At 40.4% G+C, this 19,793-nt stretch overlaps 1 protein-coding gene across 1 annotated transcript in view; it reads left to right on the top strand.

Moving 5' to 3' along the window:
- The first annotated feature begins 263 nt into the window (after positions 1–263).
- The window catches only part of fam222aa (family with sequence similarity 222 member Aa), a 55,771-nt gene continuing 36,241 nt past the window's right edge, over positions 264–19,793 (top strand). The window contains exon 1 of the mRNA XM_026261459.1: positions 264–1,266. The gene's annotated coding sequence lies outside the window, so the exon portion shown is untranslated. The remainder of the gene's footprint in view (positions 1,267–19,793) is intronic.

Raw genomic sequence — 19,793 nt, 5'->3', positions numbered from 1 at the left:
ACTTTTATTTGTTAGTTACTGGTTGCTGCGGGTGCCTTTAACCTTTGTTAACGCCGTCCCCTCAGTCTCACAAGATCAACGTCCAGTCCCTGAGCGTTTATAATATCGCAAATAATAAACGTGACGCCTAGACGCTGACAGCGTCACCGTGGTAACAACCCTCAATTACCCATGATTGGCCGACCCGTGGGAATATTTAAATCCCCCCTGTGCGCTGATTGGCTGGTGGGCGGTCGGTGGATCCGAGAGAGTCTGCACCGTTCCGGGTTATTGTCAGTCTCGGCAGCCCGGCGCAGGGGTGAGGCGCAGTGCATGTGAGCGTGTCACAGAGACGCGGAAAACAGACAAATTATTGATTTAAATTGATTAATTCTCCCTCGATATTAACATGAACAAAAGCTGCAACCTTTGGAGTCCTTCAGAGGAATAATTAAACGGACCTCGGAGTTGAAATCGCGACGGAAGGTGTCCGTGCAAGGGGATGAAAAGAACCGCTGGAATTGAACGGTGATTTCTCTTCTCCAGGATTAAACGGCGTGTATTCAATTCCTGCACCTGCTCTCCCGTTAAAGGAATATCGCCTTAAACACAACCAGGGCTTTTTAATATATGCCGAGGATAAATCATTCCTATTGATTGTATACGCCAAAGTCTGTTCGCTGTTCGGATTTAAGGACATTTGCGAATCGCAGTTTATTTAATTGGCAAAGCACTTATTTATTTTATCGGGTTCGTGTCAGCAGAATAAGCTGTAATTTTTACTGGAGTTTGCAGTTTTCTACTAAGCCTTACTCGGAGATTATTCCAGTAAGTAAACGGGTAAAGATCCAGACAGACGGGATCATTGACGGTAGTTCAGAACGCAGTTAACGGAGCGCAATTGACACACGGCATTTTTGGGAACCGCTCCTCACTTTGATCCGCTGTCTCCTAGGCTATTGAACGAAAAGCACAGATCAGATTCATAAAAAAGAAGAAATCTTTAAAGAACGGCAAGGAAAAACTGCCCAACGATCCTTCTGAACAAGCCGTTTTTTTTCGCGCGTGATCAACGAAGAAAAAAGGAAATAAACTTATAATAACTCTACTGAATATACCAGGGATTATACATTTTTCCATTTCATCTAAGGACAGAGTGAGATATTATTGATTTTTCCACCCCTCATCATTTCCCCCTCGTCTGTTCTTTCGGCCGCTTCACGTTCCCACAGTCCTGTCATCACAATCCTGCATGGAAATCTAGTCAGCATCACAGAGCGATTTATGGTAAATATACCCTCCCCCGTTCATTATTTCAGCTTTAATTGATCTTTTAATGAAAATGTGCATGCTTGTTTTTTCGCATAATTAAGCAGGGTTTTAAGTAGGCTATGCATCATAATTTAACGCTTCTCGAGACGCACACTTCAATAAGTAACGTTAGTCGCAGTAGGCTACAATACAGTAGGATAATGTAGTCCCCTTACAAAAAAAAAAATAAAAAAAAAAAAAAAAAAAAAATATATATATATATATATATATATATATATATATATATATATATAGCAGGTTACCACAGTTTTAGCATGAAAAATAGCTTAATTTACTATAGTGAATATTTGTTATAATGTAGGCTACGATGTTGCGCTCACTTTGAGCGTTAAAATAATCAAAGAAGTTTGCTAGTAAAATCTCAATTATGCAAAATGTGTGTGATAGCAACTTTGACTGAAAGGTAACAGAATCGCCTTTGACTGGATGGTGATTTTCAGCAATGATTAGCTTCATTTGTTTAACGCTTCGCTTCTGTCGCAATAAAATCGTGTGATGTGGTATCGGGTGGCGTCTTTTGGTCCCTGACAGAACATATAACCTTTGTTTCACGGTTTTACCTGTAATAAATAAAGGAAGTGCAGTAAAATGGAGGTGTCGGCCGCTGAATGGCCCCAGGACGCGCTTTGATGTGCACTCTGGGTCTTTAAAGAGCGCGCTGACAGGATGAATGCTCTCAAAGCATAAAATCTGTTTACAACACGATGGCAGGCGAGAGAATCTGAAAAAAAAGTGTGAAAATCTTTGCCAGTACCTCCTCGTCTTGGTTTCAGCACGTAGTGTGTGTCAATGATTTCCTTTATGACTTAATCTCTTAACTACTAACAAAAGTTAAGGCTGTTTTACATCAGATATTGGTTGCTCAAGAACTTATATCAAAGATAAAAATCTGCTTGGTTCCAGATCTTATGATTTAAGGTGTGCTTCGAGACTCTCCGGGTAAGCCAAGCTCATGATTAGGTTGGTCAAACCCCTCAGCGGCCTCCTCTGGAGCCGGCCCTGGAGAAAAAAAGTTTGTTACTCTCTTAAAAGTAATGTTTCTTATTAACATTTATGGTGCAATGAAGAACCTTTGAAGAATCGTCCATGGAAGCTTTATATTGCACAAAAGTTCTTTATAGTGGAAAAAAGTTCTTTAGATTATTAAGATGTTCTTCACACTAAGAAAAAAAAAAAAAAAAAAAAAAAAAAAAAAAAAAAATATATATATATATATATATATATATATATATATATATATATATATATATATATATATTAAGACCTGTTCACAAAAAGGTTCTACTGTAGCGGGTTAAAGTCTCTGGGGACCAAAAAAACAAACAAATCAAAAACACTGTATTTGTTTAGGCCAACTGACCTGCCTTAACATCCAAATAAAACCAGACTGCACTTTAGCTAGTTTCCAGGCATTCATTGATTAGATTTCATAGAGATAGGATATGCAAAACATCAGTTCTTGGAAACTGCTAGTGATGCATGGAGAAGGAACAGCTGACATCCGAGTGCAGGGACAATAGCTTTACATGAAAAGCCTGTTGACGACCAAACCCACCATCCAAACTGGCCCTGAACACAAAGCATTTCATCTATCAAACCTTTCACATCTTGCCATGAGCCACTCCTAAAACTGTTTAGTCACTCTGCTGAAGCTTTTACATAAAACATCTTGCTTTTCAGAGGGTCAGTCCTCCTGAGGCAACTTGAGGTTTTAAAGGGTTAGCTCACCCAAAAATGAAAATTAAGCTGTGTTGTTTTACTCACCCCAGAGGCATCCTAGGTGTGTATGACTTTCCTCTTTCAGACGAATCCAGTCGGAGTTATATAAAACTTTGATCTTTCAAGCTGTTTGATGGCACTCAGTGGGTGTTGCACACATCAGTCCAAAAGAAGCTTGTGCCCAAAAAAAGCGCCCATCCATAAAAAAAAAAAAGTGTCTCACACTGTTCCGGGGGTTGAACAAAGGCCTCCTGTGGCGAATCAATGTGTTTTTGTAAGAAAAATATCCATATTCAAAACTTAATGATCGCTTTCATGTCAAAGGTTGTACACTGAAGCAGCTCTGGGCGGATGATGTATGAGGTCAGCATTGCGCATGTGCTGGTGAGTCTCGTGAAAACCAACGTTTGTTTACAGGATCAAAGGAAGCAAAGATTTCTTATTTTAGCAAAGGATAACCAGTCTCCTCTTGGCTTATATCGAAATCCTCTGACATTCTTCTTTACAAATCCTTGTTTTGTACTTCTAAATAGTGACCATTGTTTCGTTTTGATCTCTCCCCTGTGCTTATGGCTTTCATCACTTTTGAGCGGCACATACCCAAAGTCGAACTCATACGTCATCTGCCCGGAACTGCTTCCGTTTACAACAGTGAGCACAAGCTAGATTAAGCATGAGTTTAAGTGGGGGAAGTCGTAGCCTAATGGGTAGAGAGTCTGACTTGTAACCCAAAGGTTGTTGGTTTGAGTCTCAGGTCCGCCAGTGATCGTTCACAGTGTGTTTTTGTTCACTACTGTGTGTGTGTGTGTGCGTACTTGGATAGGTTAAATGCAGAGCACAAATTCTGGGTATGGGACACCATACTCGGTCACTTCACTTTACTTTTTTATTCATTTATTCTTAAAAGTAGAACAGGTAGTTTAACATCGCAAAATAATAACTGATTACATTTTTTTTAATATTTGGACCAGCATGAGCATTCATATTGATCGTCTGTCAGGAAAGAGAGTTTTATTCTCTCCCCATACATCACAGTTTGAGTCTCATGAGGCCCCCCATCATTTCTCCGCTGCTCTGACTAATGCGATTGGCCCCCTGCTCCACGGTGGACGTTCCACTCTGCAAGTCATCACTCTGGAGGCTTAGGGCTCTGGCTCTTAGCTCAGCTCCAGCATGTGGCCTTCCTCAGGGCCTGGCAGCCTCATTACCCCAGCAGAGTCCCTCACTCTGAGGGCTGCGACTCCCTCCACCCGTGGAGACAGCACCTGTCAAGGACTATGCTCACCACTCTATTGAATAAAACATTCAGTGATGTACGAGTGGAAAGGTTCACCTCCGGGGGCCAGAGTTGCCTCATTTCCTACTCCTGCTGCACATCCGTGACCCGCTGAGCAAATTGGCCCGGTATTAGCTCTGTGGCTCGATCTCACCTAAACAAATAGAGCTTCCAGCATAATGCTAATCTCAACTGAGCCGAGTGTGCATGGAGGAGGGGATAGCTGGTGGTGATATGGTACAGTCTAATATTTAGGTCACTGAATGGCCTTAGCATTGTTTCTCATTTTTCATAGCTTATTTAATTTTTCCCTTTTGTCAGTTTCTCATTTTTGTTGACTTTTTCCATGTCTAACTCGATCATCTTGGCACATTTGCAAACATTATTAGTTTTGAGAGTTCAGCTTGAATTTTTTCCTTGTGTGCCGTAGCTATTCTTTCCACACAAGGTAATTACAAAGAGTTTGACAACAGAAAACTGATGTCAAGATGTTTTGGAAGGACTTTATGCCCTGAAAGCCATCCAAAAAGAAACTCAGTTTATTGTACCACCGCCATCAGCAGTAAGGTTTCTTTTGATGGAGAAACGCTGTTTGGTTGCAATTCAACCTCTGCCAACTGTATTGAATGGGAAAGATCGTAATGAGATTAAAACAAGAGCGAATTTCCAGAGGTATGAAGTTGAACTCGTACCCGTTTCACCGTTTCTGCCTCTGCCGCAGATCTTGATGGATAGTTTAATTTCACTAGGATATTATTAAAGAAGAGTGCACTGTTCATTTGAATATAGAGATAACTGTGTAGATTGATTGATTGATGGCCATGGGGTGAAATCACTCAACTGTTTTCTTATTAAAACCAGGGAGAGCTAGGGCTTCGCTCATGAATATCATTATATTAGTAAAACTTTAATTTCCTGTTTTATATATGAATCTGTTTTTAGGTATTGTCTCAGCCAGTATAGACCTAGTAGTTCCCTGGTTGTATAATCAAACCCTTCTTTCTGGAAATCGATTACAGAGTAGCTGTCCTGTAACTATAAATAAGCTTTTAAAGAAACAAATCTTTCCTGTTTATTTTTTTTTTCCTGTGGGCTTGGTGGAGCAGTTATTTGGATGGATGGAGCAGGACATGATACTTGAATATATCTCTCTGGAGCCTGAAAACAGTGTCTCTCAAGGCTTGGGGCATGGCCTGTTCACGTATGAAGAAAACGTGTGCATGTCTAGTAGATTGGGTTTGTTTATGGGATTTGTGTGTTGTTTAATTCCCTTTTTTGAGGTTTTCTGGTAATGATCAAGAGGTCATTGCCATCCAAACCCTGGGTTTGTCTTCTTTTGAGGCTCAGTTGAATTTTAACACCGGTAAGGGGTGGGTGTGGAGCGAGGCAGGATCTGAAATGGACCTTGTCCCAGATTCAGCTGTCAACTATGGTATTGTTCAAAATAAAAGCCCTTATGTCCACAGTAGGAAAAAAAAAACTGTCTAAACTTACTGGTCGCTTTTACCTTCAGCAGAATGGGTCTCCTTAATCTTGTGCATTTTTCGAAATCACTGGTACTTTGAAAAATGAATAGACCAATTTACCTTGGCTGCTGAGAAATATAGAATAGAAAAGAGTGTCAAAAGAAAATGTCTTTGTTAGTTGTGAAAGTGCGGTGAATAGATTGTGAATGCTCCTGTCTCGCAGGTCTCCTACAGAGCTCCTCCTGCGAGTATTGAGTGTTAAGGAGGTGCCATTGTTCCGGAAGAGCTATTATATCTGTGCCCCGGGTAATCCGCAATTCCTATCCTCTCTCCCCCACTCTGTTCGCCGAGCCGCCTGTACAATGCTAATGTTCCCAACATCTGTTAATGCGCAACACCTGCGGAGGAGGCTGTTTGATTTTCTCCTTTATGGCATTCCTTTCTCCCCTGTCGCTACATAAAAGGCCCAGCCTGCATTGCTTTCGTAGGTGATATTGATTAAAAGTGTCGGGAAGAAAATCCAAGCATGGAAATGGTGTCAAGATGGGCGGCTCTAAATGGAATTTCAGGATAATGTGTGTTGTTGTTGTTTACTTGACCTTTGCTTTGCTGCAGTTTCAATTTCAATATCCTCATCCAGACGAGATGCCGAGCTGCGGTGTGTTGATTTAGCCGTTCCAGGGTCTTTGCCTCTCTGCAGCTTCAAGGGGATGATGATGATTTCACAGCCTGTTGAAGATCTTTGGCTTCACTGTAGCTTCTGATGTTTTGGAATTAGCAAATCAGATTAGATAGTTTGGCCTATTAAAAAATCCTATTTTTATGTGCTGGTAAGAAAGTTCAAACAAGCCCTCTTTGAGCATGTTAAGGAGCTGTGTCTATCCTTCAGGCTGAAAGAGATAACTGTGGACATGTTTGTCATTTAATGGCTCTGAGTGCAGAGAAAGAACGGCAGATTAAATGGTGTATGTTCAACTTCACATCATCTCTGCTTCATAGCTAATCGCACTAGCGAACAGGAATCATATTCAAAGAGTGCCACTTTGAAGGGCAAATTGTTCTTCCTAAAAAACAAACAGCTCTGTAATCGGCCTCCTGGGTGGATTGTTTTTGCTGGCGATGATAGGGGATGCTGGGAAAGTGGACCTGCTTGCTGCTCTTCAAGGAATGAAAAGTTTGCCTAGGCATCAGTCATTGAGAATTACGGGAGTGTGTTTTTCAAAGAACTTTACTGGAGAATTCACTGTGTATCCTGTTCCTCCTTGTAAAAGGAGCAGTTCAATTTCTATGAGTTACGGCTTCGTGTTTTCAGTTAGTGACTTTGTACTCCCTTCACTATTGTTTCTCTGCCAGCATAATTCAGTGAAATGCTTTCAGTGCAGCTCTGTTCTATGCCGTTGCAGATATCTTTGTTCTTTACCCCATTTTTGCGAAAGATTTGGGCAATATCCTGACTCCCATACCCTCCCATGGTGCATTTCATCATTGTGACATGCTGTAATGAAACCAGCGTTGCAGTCCAAATCTGCAGTGTTTAGACTATATTTTTCACCATTACTTTAAGGGATAGTTCATCCCCCACAAAAAATCTGATTTACTCTCATGTTGTTCCAAATATGTGTTATATATTTTTTTTTATTCTAAAGGAAACAAAAGACAATGTTTTAAGGAATGTTTGTGTTGCACTTTTACATGCAAGTAAGCATCAATAAGGCCCATGAATTAAATATTTTTTATAAATTATTTTAAAAGCTTTCAGAAAGCATTAAAAAGCATTGTCAATCAATAATTTCAAACTTTGTCACTTATCACGCAACGCCATCTTACTACGTCATCTGCCGGAATGGCTTCTGCATATGATAGATATTGGAAGTGAGGAAAAAAGTGTTTATCATGTTTGAAATATGGATATTTTTCTTACAAAATTGCATGCATTGACTACAGGAGGCCTTTATTCACCCCCTAGAGCCACGTAAAGCTTGTTTATTATGAATGCGCACACTTTATATTTACATTTATTCATTTAGCTGACGCTTTTACCCAAAGTGACTTACAATTGCTATATCTGGAGCAACTAGGGATTAAGTGTCTTGCTCAGGGACACACCGGTGTCTTACAGTAGATTCAAACCCGGGTCTCTCACACCAAAGGCATGTGTCTTATCCACTGCGCCAACACCACCCCCATTTTGATGATTGTTGACTTAATATAACTCCAACTGGATTTGTCTGAAAGAAGAAAGTCATATACACCTAGGGTGCTTCGAGGGTGAGTAAAATTTAAATTTTGGGGTGAACTAACACTTTAAGGCCTGTTTGTGTTTCCTATGCTGCTTTTTAATATTTGCAGCCTTCACTCACACAAGTGTTACATCTCTCACAACTTGAAATCCATAGCTTATCTTGGATCATTGCAACGCTCCTGTTGACCCTTAAACTATGTCAACCCTGTTATTATAAAGAACGGTGCTATTGTTTGAACATATGGAGCTCACTGATAGAACATGACACATGCATGAGATATGGGCTTACTGCAGCACAAAACAGAAATGCCTGGTGTTCTCACGGAGTGGAAAGTTCTCCTAATCCCCCAGCAGGGTAAGACAGGCTGCGCTGGAAGTCAAAGCTCAATTATTCGTCTGTCAGTCAGTTGCCTTTCTAATAGTATGCCTATATCCTCTGTATTTAGTGCTATTGAAAGAGACATATACACAGCAAATGGGCTGTGAAAAGTCAGCTGTTGAATTATTTAGAATTATTTCATGGAGGTCTAATGAATAGAGTAGACACATTTTTGATTCTATTTGCTAGCAAGGTTGTCTGACAGAAAGGGTGACTAATATCATACTCCCACTGTGCTTCTGAGTCTTATTTATTAACATTGTGGTGGGCAGCCTTTAAAATTGGTTTGGGGTGGGTGGGGAATGCATGCTTGCTTTTCCTTTCCAACATATTGAGGCTATTAAAACGTAGCGAGAGCCTTAGACTGTGACCTGTTTACAAATCCTGTTTTTTTTTATTGCCAGGGAAAATGGGTTTTGTCATGCGGTGCGGTTGAAAGTGTAACACATTTAATTACGTTCTTAACCATGACCGCAAAGACAAAAGTTGATTCCGTTTACATTCAAAGTGGGTTGTGTAATTCAAGTTGGTGACAATGAACAAAAGTGCCATTGGCGGTGACTTAGATGGCCCTGAATCTCTTCAAACACACACAATCTATATTGTATACGCCGTGCGTTTCATAAAAGCAGTTAGTCAACTTGTAGTGTTGTCGAGAGGTAATGAAATTTCCACCGACTGCAGGAAACAATGCCTCCTGCCTCGGCCGTGTGCGATTAGCGATCCCACACCCCTGCTGCCGACTTCATGCTGTGTGCTGGGAATGCAAAGCATTTTATTAAAAACTCTGGAGATTTGTATCACATATTACCAGGCATAGATGTTTAATTGTTGATGTTGTTAATGGGTCAGAATACAATATCTCACTCCTTCAATAGGTTTGTGATTGAAAAAGCCATTACATAGGGTTTTTCCCTGATATTAATGCTATTGTTGGGAGACGGTGGTGAACTGCAAAGTGCGCACACGTCTCTAACGTAACGCCATTATTTCTGTACAGTGCTCCACTGCTGTAGGCTGGGGTTTCTGCCATTCTTGGCCAGTGTTATTGCTCTTGTCAAAAGGTTCTAAACCAACAGTGATATTAGACCCTCGGGCGTCTACTTTTCTGCATGCCTTCCTCCACTTCAGCACAGGAGCGCAAGATGAAGACTGGATGGACACACAAGCACACCCCCCCCCCCCAAAAAAAAAAAACCCCTCTGCTTTATTACCTTCTGCCTGCTGCTGGAATTGCTTTCCTCCCTCGAGTGAGCCGGGCATAGGCAGCTTTATTGTGTTAACCTATTTGTGTGTCAAGAGCAATTGCGCCACTTTTTATCACTGTTTGTATTTGGATGGGTGGGGGCAGGGGGTTAGATGGATGGACGGCCACCTCACTCTCCTCAGGGTGGAGGTATAATGACTGGTTGCTAAGCAATTTTTAGTGGCCCTCCCCAACCCTTTTGCCATGGTAATCACTTTTATCTCCCAAAGATGTCATGTATAATTATGAGTCCACTCTCATCCTTTGAAACCCATCTAATAGCTCTTTCATCGAGCAGGCGTATGAGTAGTCGGCCGTTCGTGGACTGCCTGTTTGCTCCGAGTTTAATCGAAATGTTTCTAGAATTGCATCAATTCGTAATGGTTGGTCGGTCATGTGTGCTGTAGTTCTTGTGCAGGTTTGATCATCATGTCCAGTTACCCTCTACTGTCCATTTAGTTTTGCTTTTTTTGAGGCTCTTGACACCTTATACTCATTTAAACACTTAGTTAACCACCCCTTCAAAAATTATGAAAAAAAGGCTGAGGCGTTTTAGCTGTTGGTTCAAAAAACGATGCTTTCAAAAATATGACAAATGCTGCAGGGTGATGAGGACATGGTGAAATCACCCTCATTGGCACATTTGTTGTGTTCTTTTTGTGGACTCTTAGTTTTATTAACATTTTGATTGAGTTGCTGGAACTGCTGACCCTCCACGGACTAATGAATTGCCTGCACCGCTTAAGTGAGATGAGAGGTTTGGCAGATATGGCTGGCCCAAAGCCGATTGTTTTAACTTCAGTGCTCACTTGCTGAGAAGGTAGACAAGAGAGTCTTTCAAAAGAGTTTTATTGTTTATAAAATCCCACATTTGCAACCTCCGCTGAATGCATTACACCGCGTGCATTTGTGCTTCTTGAGCCTGACCCCAATTTACACACTGCCTTTTCCTAGCGAAAGTCATTGATGTTCTTTTAGCTTGCGCCGAGTTTCAGGCATAATTTGTGTGCGGCCAATTATCTCTCCAGTTTTGAAGACTTTTCTCTTGCTTCCACAGGTTGGAATGAAAATTAATTTGGAGCTTCCCGAGAGCCTTAAAACCTAAATTATACTCTGGTTTAAAATCAAGGATCCCTTGGTTTTAATTTGACATTTTAGTTTTGATTTCTTTTAGGCTTGGAAACACCTTAATTGCAATTTGAACTATCTCAAATAAGCATATTTTTTTCAGTGGTCTACTGCTGGATATGTTCATTTGTATTTGTATTTTTTTTTTAAATATACTTTTTCTGGATTATGCTTGCTTAGGCCCATTCTGGGTTAAGCTTGGTCTAGCAGTTGTCTAGTTAGTTTTAAAAATACACTTGCAGAACTTTGAACGGTTTGAATGGTTTATTATGTTGCATTGGGCACATTTGCTGCTCTTTTATCTGTCTGGTGTTTACGTGGGTTTGAATGTCCATAAGTTATTTGTTATATTGATAGGTAATGGTTAGAGGATATGGCTTAATTATTGATAAATATCAGTCTGAACTTCCTGATGGTTCATAGTTCATTTCCAACATGTCACAGTTCAATTACAGTTCTGTCAAGAAACAAATTAGATGTTGACCTAAATGCAGGATTCGTTTTAAAGTAATCCATCATCTCATTTGATTTGCATTTCACATTACAATCAGTATGTCTGCCATAGGAAATTGCAGACGACGATGTGATTTTGGAAGGTTTGGATGTGTTCTACAGTTCTGTCTCCTCTTCCTGTCCCTCGCTCAAGCGGCTCCGCGCCGATATCATGGGATCCGTCTGTGAGACCGTCTGTGACAGCTCTCCTGTTCATGGAGTCAGAATGCAGACATGATGAAAACACAGCACACACATTCTATCCTCCCATGTGTGCCTCCTCTGGAACATCTGTCCAGCTGTCAGCTTGTCTCAGCCAATCAGATTCTGCTGTGGGCAGTAACTGTGGAAGTGTAGCTGGAGTCTTCTGTCTGCGCGTGTGTCTGTCTCTCTCGAAGGAATATGAGAGTGTGTCAGAGCATTGCTCTGTGATTTTATATCAAATATGTGCATGCACACACATACATACACACTCCCTCTGTGCCTGTTTACCAATAATATGCAGAAATGTGAGCAGCAGATGGTTCCTAATTTGTATTTTTTCCTCTGTATGATTTTTCATGTTTAATCCTGATTTTCAAGTAATGCTGTCAACTTATATACATTTCAGAACATTTTTAATAGAAAGTGGTTTGTTCTCAGCAGAAAACTGTGGCACAATCCTTTTTGCTTAGTGATGTCTGATTGCCGATCAAAATATTATTTTGAAATGGTTCTTTTTAATGATTTTGTCAAACTGAAACCTATTAGGGCTATAAATAACATTTTATGAGCACAATCTATATTTGAAAGCATTGAAAAAATACTTGAACTGAAATAATATAAAATGTTTTTAAATAAACCTTTTCATAACAAATTATGTTTATGGCATTTTGGAACCATGAAAAAATAACGTTTGACTATCTATAGCTCTTTTAAAAACATAGTAATCAACAACAGTATTGAACAAAAAAAAACCTTTATGTATTCTAACTTTTTTTATTATTTTTTTTTACCATTCACTGAAAAGGACTTCAGTGCTGATGCATTTTTTATTTATTTAATGAAATATTGTTCACTACTCTAAAACGTGTAATCTGAGTAATGAATTAATATTGTTTAACCTTTTCAATATAAAGAACTGTTCAAATGAACCAATAAATGAAAGTCTTAAATGCTCCGGTTTCTCATTTCTTGGAATTTTCCATGGAGGTCTTCTACCATTAGTTAGTGTGACGCTAACTTTGCCTTATTTTGTGAATGCGTGAGCCTCTTTCCCCTCACGGTAAGACGAGCCCTGTGCGACCAGTTCTTAACGCACACTATCTCTTGGCTGTTAGATCATAGTGCCTTTTACTCGACCGCTTCTCTGAGAGCCTCCACTCTGAAGTCCCATCCCTCATCAGTGGCACAGGATGGCGCTTCAGATAAAGGAGGAGAATTCTATTTATGTCCGCCTGTAAACAAAGTCCCAGTGAGGGAGAGCTAATGGCCTGGAACTGACGAGAGCCTGCAGGGATATCTCACTCTCCTTCTCCCTCTCTTGCTCATCTTGTCACCCTCTTTTTTTTCCCTTGTCCTTCTAGTCATGGTGTTAGTAGATGGGAGAGTCAGGCTGAAAGGAACCGCATTGAAGCAGTCAGTTTTCTGATGTGAGAAGAAAGGCTTTCAGGTCCTCGGCCTGAAAGGCAGTGAGAGGGAGGAAGACCAAGAAGACCAGAGGAGAATTTCTCCTGGGAAGAGACTGTAGTTAGAACAGCTGTTCAAAATGTACTTTCTCGCTTTCCCACTTTCTTTGGCCCCCGTCTCTAGGTTCAAATCCACTGCACATCAAACATTTATCATATACTTTTACATCAGTTCCTCTAGAAGTTGGACCAGTGACGTTTTTGAAGCGCTTTTGATCTTCGAAGCCTCTAAGTTCTTGACGGAGTGAATTTAATTTCTTGCGATATGTGGTTGTGATCGTATACTTAAAGTATATTTTTGATTGGTCCCGTGTGGATCTACTAACTCTCATATTTTTTTTTTTCTTTGATTAATTACCATCTTTAGTTTTGAATGGCATCTGATTGATGTTTCCTGTGAGGTGACAGCTGCTGGTTATTGGGGAACGCTTGATTGATCCGCGCTGATGGAGCAATGAAACTCCTCCATTGAGTTTTACTTACGATGTTTCTTGAAGCGCCAGGCCCATTCTGTTCTCTCTCTCGTGTGCGAGTGACAGACTTGTGTCGGGTATTGAAACTGGAATTGTTAAGCAGACGCTCGGTGGTAAAGCCTTGTGTTATGATTGAAGGGCAGAGCCGGCATTTTCACAGCAAAACCTGAATTCTGCAAAAAACTTCTCCCCTCCCCTCTTCTTCGCGTCGACACGTTCGCTAACCCCGATGACAAGCAAAATGCTGCCGCTTGTGACTTTTCGTTTTATCATTCAAATTTGTCCCATTGATGTCGTCGGCTTTGATTGACAGCCAAACTTGAGAGAGCAGCGATAGCAATCAGTCCTCATCAGCTGCGTTTGTGACCGCGGACAATAGTTTCTCTCTTTCGGGTTTTCACACTCGCCGATTTTTTTTGCACGTCCCCCTCCCTGCTGTCACAGAAAACTCAGACGATTGCATTTCTGTCACGACAGAGGGCTATTAATCTTTTAAATCCGAGCCAGACCTGAGCAGCATTGTGTTCTGGAATCTGAGAGCGCTCTGTGGAGACCACTCTGAAAAACAGCGAATGGGGGGAACATAACGGGGCTCGTTCTCTTTGTGAAGGAGAAACCGAAGCTTTCTGAACACACACAATATTAGAAATCCAATCTATTAGAGAGCGAGTGATAGATGAGCAACATGCAGATGGTGAGGTGATTGTGAAATCAGGCTGCCTGGCTGTACCTGATATCCCTCCGGCCCTCTGCTCGTTGACTCTCATCTAACCCGTTGACCCGTTCAGTGTCATGGGGGTGTGTTTTTCTTGTCAGAAAAAGTCCATGTGACTTGCTATGACCTTTATTTTAGTAGAGGAAGGTCACTGGGTGGTCTCCGCTCTTTCGAAAAGGTTGTTGGTCATGGGCTTAGGCCAGGAGATGCAGAATCGCTGTGTTCGGGCACCCTTGGAGCAAATCATGTGAGTTCATTGCCTCGCTCAAGGGCAAAACAGCAGTGGAAAAAAACGGGCACATTAGAACAAGCGTGCTGCTTACAAAAGTTAACATCCTGTGTGTCCTGTGAGGCATAGGAATCAGTAACACTCCAGTAAGCTCTGTTATAGGTAGATTTTTGTGTGCAATGCTTCTTGCGATTTTGTTTTTCGGCTGTTCTATTATGCCTTACGCAGTTGCACATGTGTTTTGGATGGTTTCTAGGGTGTTTTGGGTGGTTGCACACCCCAGATCTCTGATATTTTGGTCGCTAGATATGACTCCGTTCCCTCCCTCAATGTAGGCCCATGAAAAATTTCCATCTGTTTAATCATCCACCAGGTGAAAATCATAAGTGTAATCGTTCACAAAAGTAACAGCACGTCTCTCTTCAGATCACATGATTTGTGGTATAATTCATTTCCATGACACTTTAGTTTTTGACAAATTCCTAACAACAAGTATGAGCAATATAGCAAACACTGCTAGTTATGTAGAGAATTTTATTTAATCTTCTATTCTATTTTTTTGTGTGTGTCATACAGCAGACAGTTGAGAAATCAGTGCTAACCTTTCATGTGAGCTTTTAAAGCAAAACCACAGACTCATTTTATCACAAACCCAGAAGGCAGTTCTGCCTAAAAAAAGACTCTCACTGTTAATAAAGTGTCGTCCTTGTAGGAGGAATTAAAAAGTATAAAACTAGTGAGCTGAGGAAAACAGAACCGAGCCTCTAAACAGCATTTTGATGGTGAAGTGAGGTTATTAATGTTAGTTCAGTTGTGCTTCTTTTAATTGCTTATTTGGCATTAAGCATACACTTTTAATTCAAAGAGACTCATGGTACACTAATTGCAAGTGCAATCCCCCTGGAGCAACAAGAGGTCAGGCGTCTTATTCAAAGACAAAATGGTAATCGGTTCTTGGAACTTGACTCACCCCTATATAGAATTAGTGTGTTTCGTGCTGATGCCCTCTCATAACCTCAGCCCCCCTCTCCTAGTTAAGATGAGGTGTTCAGGTCCCCACCTGAGGAAACCTGATCCAGACAAGGTTGGCTGGGCTGAGAGCTCTAGACAGGGTTGGCTGGACGCAGTGGTGCAGAGAATGGTGCTACTCGATAGGGGTTTCTCCCAAGGACTGCTCAGGGAAGAAACTTGAAATTCATCTCCAGGAAAAACATGTTTTTGCCATTGCTTACTCCTGATTCACACTACCAGTTTTCAGTCGATCTGTATTTAATTTGAGAGAAGAAAAGTGGAAATCACTCTAGATAGTTCTTCCTGAACATCTACTGCTAAGTAAGCTTTTTATATGGATTATTAAATGTGTAAGACAACATGACACCGTATCAAAATTCATCTAGCTTCCTTAATGGGATGTATTTCCTAGTCAAAATATATAATATATGATATGGCAGGACTTGAATTATGAAATGTCACAGCATGGATGCTATTTTATTTTATTTAAAAATATATAATAATAATTTCCAATCTTTTTATTTAGAAAATAAATATTATTTTATTTATGCTGTAAATATATTTGTCATTTTATTAGCTAAAATAGCTCTTTTTTAAGTTTTGTCTTTGGAATAATTTTTTACAATTTATACCCAGCACATTGTCATGGGAATCCTGGCATTGTTTGTTGGTTAAAGGGATAGTTTCTGTCATAATTTCCTCAGTGGAACACAAAAAGTACTTGGTTACGAAGTATGTTGTTAACCAAAACAGTCTTGCTAATCATAGATTTCCATTATATGGACAAAAAAAGACTGTGATGACAGAATTGACATTTTTGAGTAAAATATCCCTTTAAGAACAAGGCTTTTTTACTTCACAATATCATGTTCTTCCGTTTACTTTAACCAAACAATTTATCCGTCTAAATATTTGTGAAGTTTCCCAGCTTGCTGATAAAAAAAAAAAAGCTGTTTGTTTTGATGATGCTCTGTCCGTCAGTAACCGTATCATCTCCGCTGGCAGTGTTTACTGTCCATTATGTCCGAGCAAACACAGCCGCCGCTGATCTTGTGTGCTCTCCACACAACCTGTCTCCTCCGAGTCTGGATCATAAAAGTGCATTCAAAGCTTTAAAATGCCTCCGCACTCCCAAGCGCGCAGACACTTGCTGCATAACTCAGCTGTGTGGAAGCATCTCGGCCCCCCTTTGCCCGCCCTTGTGGCTGCCCCAGCCCTGCTCCCCATATTCAGGCGTCTCTCTTGACTTCTCCAGCCCTTTGTCTCCTCAGGGGATGGATGCAGCGGGCGGGGTGGGTGCGAGCGGTTCGATCAATAGCCACTCCATCTGTTGGGCCTGTGGTTGAGGCTCAGGGTGGAGGGTGGAATTCGGCACCGTCTGTGGGGTGTATGAAGGGGGCTTGTCACCGGATTCTGCCTGAATGGGGCTCAAGGGCTGTGGCGCTGGAGTGGGGCGTTATGGGGTGGGTGGTGTCCCCCAACCAGCCTTTGCTTTTATGCCGTCTCCTTCCTTGGCACAGTTATGTCTGACTGGCGTATGTGGATATATGTTTGTGTGTGTGTGTGTGTGTGTGTGTGTGTGACATAGAGATGAGAGGCGTCTATTGTGTCATTTCACAAGCTCCCAGGAAACAGGGTCACCTTGTGCCCTGGTGCCCTCTCTGGATATTTTGTCTGTGACTTATATACAAGGGCCAGACAGCCAGGCTCTCAGCACATCTATCAGATTCCCCTTATTGAGAGAGAAAGTCTGGAACAGTGCTTTCAAAGGGGACATCTGAGATAGTTGCACAGTTGTAATCATTCTTCCTGGAAGACACTGGAGTAACTCTGGATCTGTCTGTGCAGCTGAAATCATTTAGGACACTGAATTCTATAGTTGTGTTTGGAGTGTGGAAAACTGTGCTGTTTATTCAAGGCACAATAGTTCTGTTAACATGAAATCAAAATCGGATTCCCTATTTAGTTTCCTAATAAATGCTTATCTTTCTGTATGATTTAATGGCACATTATGCTATGTTTGCTTTTATAATCTTTAGTCAAAATATAACGGTCCTCTTCTTGGAAACCATTTTTATATTATGTAGGGCCATAAATAATATCATAGTCTAACATTTCACTTTACACAATCATGTCAAACCACGCTGGATAAAAGTGACATGATTTTATTCCTGTTTTCTATTCAATTTTAATCTGTACTGTATCACATGAGATATGCTTGTTTAGGGGTTTTTTTTATTCTAAAATGCATTAAATCAAAACTGACATTAAAGACGTTTAATAATTTTTTAATGAATGCTGCTTTTTTTATTTCTTTCTATTTGCCAAAGAAAAAATGTATCATAGTTTCCAAAAAAAAATATTACGCTGTTTTCAGCATTGATAATAATTATATATTTTTTTTTATTGGGCACTGAATCAGCATATTTTTTTAATAATATTTTTGAAATTGTAATGATATTTCACAATATTTCACACAATATTTCACAATATAACTTTTTTATGTATTTTTGATCAAATAAATACAGCCTACTTTTGAATTGTTTGTAACTTGGTACTGGTATTCCCCAAGAGGTTTTTATTATTTAAGCCACACATATATCTGTGTGATTATGTGTGCCAAAACTTTGGCTGTTGTGACAGCTGCTTTGCCTTGATCAGCGTACTATGATGAGGACTGTGGTCCTTGGGGAGTCTTCTCTCTGCTGTTATTTAGTGGCATTGGCTTCACATGAAGGACGTACAGTGGCCCCAACCTTTCTGGCTCTGGCTCTCTCATGGCCACTGATGCATTTTTTTTTTCAGAGCTAAAAGACTCATGAAAATTAAGTGCTCAGATCTGTGCCTGTATTCCTTCTCCCTAAAGTTAACATCGAATTTGACAGAAAATACAAAATACGATGCCAAGCATGTGTCAGCAGGCTTGTCTTTTGCTCTCTTATCTGCTTGGTCATTTCTTTGATCACGAATAGCTCACGGTTTAGGCTGACCGTTCTCCAAGGCTGTTAGCTGCTGCAGCATCTTGTCACGTAAATCTCAATTAACTCCGGTTCAGCCATCAGAGACCACACCGCTCCTAAACGAGCCCTTTATTGCCTCATATCTAATTGTGTGGCTCATTAAAGCCGCTAATCAAAGAGACTCACATATCCAGCAGCAAGGTTATGTGCTGCTAAACTCCGAGATACTGAAATCTTTCAAACAAATAGTATGACAGCAACTCTACAGCATTTTCTGTCCTTTAAGTGTCTTGAAGAAACGTGCTTTAGAGGGAATTCTAACTCTCCTTTGCCTTTATTCCCAACTCGATCATAATCTAAATGGGTAGATCTCACAGAAACGTACCCTGGTCAAATTTCACCCTGCAATTTTCCTTTCCTAAAAAACCTCCTGAGTTGAGTATTCAGCCTAACTTTGTTTTAGGCAGTATTTATATATATACAGTACAGACCAAAAGTTTGGACACACCTTCTCATTCAAAGAGTTTTCTTTATTTTCATGACTATGAAAATTGCGGAGTCACACTGAAGGCATCAAGGGCTATTTGACCAAGAAGGAGAGTGATGGGGTGCTGCGCCAGATGACCTGGCCTCCACAGTCACCGGACCTGAACCCAATCCAGATGGTTTAGGGGTGAGCTGGACCGCAGACAGAAGGTAAAAGGGACAACGAGTGCTAAGCATCTCTCGGGGAACTCCTTCAAGACTGTTGGAAGACCATTTCAGGTGACTAGCTCTTGAAGCTCATCAAGAGAATGCCAAGAGTGTGCAAAGCAGTAATCAAAGCAAAAGGTGGCTACTTTGAAGAACCTACAATATGACATATTTTCAGTTGTTTCACACTTTTTTGGGTAACACTTTAGTATAGGGTCCAATTCACACTAATAACTAGTTGCTTATTAACATGTCTATTATTAACATATTGGCTGTTTATTAGTGCTTATAAAGTACATATAATGCATGACATCCATAATCCTACCCAATACCCTAAACTTAACAACTACCTTATTAATTATTAATAAGCAGCAGATAAGGGGTTAATTGAGGCAAAAGTCATAGTTAATGGTTAGTTAATAGTGAGAATTGGACCCTAAAATAAAGTGTGACCCTTTTTTGTTATGTATATAATTCCATATATAATTCCACATGTGTTAATTCATAGTTTTAATGCCTTCAGTGTGAATCTACAATTTTCATAGTCATGAAAATAAAGAAAACTCTTTGAATGAGAAGGTGTGTCCAAACTTTATGTCTGTACTGTATATATATAACGATCAAAATAAAATAATACATTTTTTTTTATAATAACAATAATAATTGCAAGTTGGCATGGCACTTGTTTTATTTGACGCCAACATGGCGGAGGAGGTGCTCATACTGGCTCTAATTTTTGATGCAAAGACTGTGTGACTGTGTGAAAGGCCCCCAATGGTATTTTTG

Source organism: Carassius auratus, unplaced genomic scaffold (genome assembly GCF_003368295.1).
Source record: "Carassius auratus strain Wakin unplaced genomic scaffold, ASM336829v1 scaf_tig00215868, whole genome shotgun sequence".
NCBI lineage: Eukaryota > Metazoa > Chordata > Actinopteri > Cypriniformes > Cyprinidae > Carassius > Carassius auratus.
This window is presented reverse-complemented; position numbering and strand designations above follow the sequence as displayed.